Raw genomic sequence first — 2597 nt, forward strand, 5'->3', positions numbered from 1 at the left:
AGCCAGACTTGTTTGTAAAGGGTATGCGCAGCAAGAAGGAATAGACTTTGAAGAAACTTTTGCTCCTGTTGCAAGACTTGAGGCCATCCGAATGTTCCTTGCTCTCTCAAGTTTTCAAAACTTCAAAGTATTTCAAATGGACGTGAAATCAGCTTTTCTGAATGGAGACTTGGAAGAAGAAGTGTACATTGAACAACCAGATGGGTTCATTCTTGGAAATGATCCAAATCTTGTATGCAGATTGAAAAAGGCTCTCTATGGTCTCAAACAAGCTCCAAGGGCTTGGTACTACCGGTTGGACAAATATCTTCATCAACAAGGTTTTTCAAAAGGTTCAGCAGATAGCAATCTGTATATAAAAGTTGAAAATGACAAATTGCTAATACTTGTTGTGTATGTAGATGGCATTATTTTTGGCAGCAATGAAGAAGCTATGAGTCAAATCTTTGCCTCGGTCATGCAGAAAGAATTTGAAATGTCCTTGCTAGGAGAACTGACATATTTCCTTGGTTTGCAAATCCAACAAAAAGAAGGAGGAATCTTTTTATCTCAAACCAAGTATCTCAAACAGATTTTGAAGAAATATGGCATGGAAGATGCAAAACCAGTATGTACACCCATGGTCACAGGATGTAGTCTCAGTGCAAATGATGAATCTGCAGCAGTACATCAACCAACCTACAGATCTATGATTGGAAGTTTACTATATTTGACAGGTACCCGACCGGACATCATGCATGCAGTTGGAATAGTTGGAAGATTTCAGGCAAATCCGAAGGAGACTCATCTTCAGGCAGTGAAGAGAATTTTCAAATATCTTCAAGGGACTCAAAATTATGGCTTATGGTATCCTAGAGATACATATCTTACTCTTCATGCTTATACAGATGCAGATTGGGCCGGAAGCGTGGATGACAGGAAAAGCACAAGTGGTGGTGCGTTCTTTATGGGTTCCAGACTGGTATCTTGGTTCAGCAAGAAACAGAGTTCGATTGCCTTGTCTACAGTTGAAGCAGAATATGTTGCTGCTGCATCTTGTTGCACCCAACTTCTTTGGATGATGCAGACTTTGCAGGATTTTCAAATCACTTGTACACCACCTATCCCCATCTTATGTGATAACACAAGTGCAATCAGCATCTCAAAGAATCCGGTTATGCATTCAAAAACCAAGCACATACCAATCAAGTATCATTTTCTCCGGGAACAAGTGCTTGAACAGAAGGTCAAGTTGGAGTATGTTCCTTCTAAGGAACAAGTTGCTGATATTCTCACCAAACCATTGCCCAGGGATACTTTTGAGTACCTCAGGCAAAAGCTGGGGGTTGTTGATGCATCATCTTATTGTTGAACCTTTTCTGATTGATGGTACAGGTTCAGGGGGAGCATATAATGCATTGTTGGCATTATGGAGGATGGTCAGAAGGAGATCTTGGAAATAGCTGCAATATGTCTCTATCTCTTTCATGGAGGATTATGGTTCTTTGTTACAGATCTGGTTCAGGGGGAGCATACCCCTTTGCCCTTGATGTCAAAGGGGGAGAATGAAGCTGAAGTTTGAAAGGTTGCCATCAAGTCCAAAGGGGGAGATTGTTGGCATTATGTTTTCTGGTATGGCTATATGTTACAGATGTTGTACTTGATGTCAACTCCCATGACAAGGCTCTCAATTTATGAAAAATTAAGAAAGACGCAGGATATCAGTTCATAAGGTGCGTACCCGCAGGTACACCATGCAGGGACCGCGTCCAGAGTCGCAGGCCAGCCATTCAGGAGGTGCGTCCACCCAATGCACACATTTCTAGGCAGAGAAAAGCCCACGTGGGGGTTTCTTGTGTTTTACTCTTGGTATCTAGCCGACGGTATTGTGTTATTATGGTGTCGGCTCGTGGTATTGTTCCATGATTTGAGGAGGAGCTTGCCTATATAAAGCAAAGGAGATCATTTGGCTTATGTATGTCTTTGGTTGAATATCTTATTGGGTGAGATCTGGTCTAGATCTAAAAGGCGAATCTACTGAAGGACTGAGATCTCTTTGGCGCAAGATCAAATCTGTAGATCTGACTGTTTGGGTTACACTTAAAGTCTTGAAATCATTCATACCCGAAGGGACGCAGGTACAGTGAAAGGAAAGCGCGTTGGGACGCAGTGCAGAATCTGGAGATCTGCGTGGGGACGCAGGGCAGACGAAGTTCAGGTGCGTCTGGGACGCCGCTCAGTGACTGGAGATCTGCGTGGGGATGCAGAGCGATCAAGGTTCAAATGCGTCTCTGAAGCAAAAGGACGCGACGCGATAGTGTTTCTGGATGCGTCCCTGAAGCAACAGAACGCAGAGCAGTTAAAGGAACAGTGCGTGGGCACGCAGCGCAGCAGAAGGATATCTGCGTGTGGACGCAGGGGAGCAGAAGGTTAACTGCGTCTGGTCGCAGGCCACAGAAGGGAAAACTGCGTCTCTGTCTTAAGATGTTCTGTTGATTGAATTTCTCTGTTGATAAGGTGTTCTGGGTTAGTTATGTTATTGCTGATCTGATATCTGTAGTGGACTGTAACTGTTATGTACTTGTTGATCATCTGATGCTTTATGAAAAGAAGTAGGG

Source organism: Pinus tabuliformis, chromosome 6 (genome assembly GCF_031772625.1).
Source record: "Pinus tabuliformis cultivar Carrire ecotype Pingquan chromosome 6, CPIR1, whole genome shotgun sequence".
Taxonomy (NCBI): Eukaryota; Viridiplantae; Streptophyta; class Pinopsida; order Pinales; family Pinaceae; genus Pinus; species Pinus tabuliformis.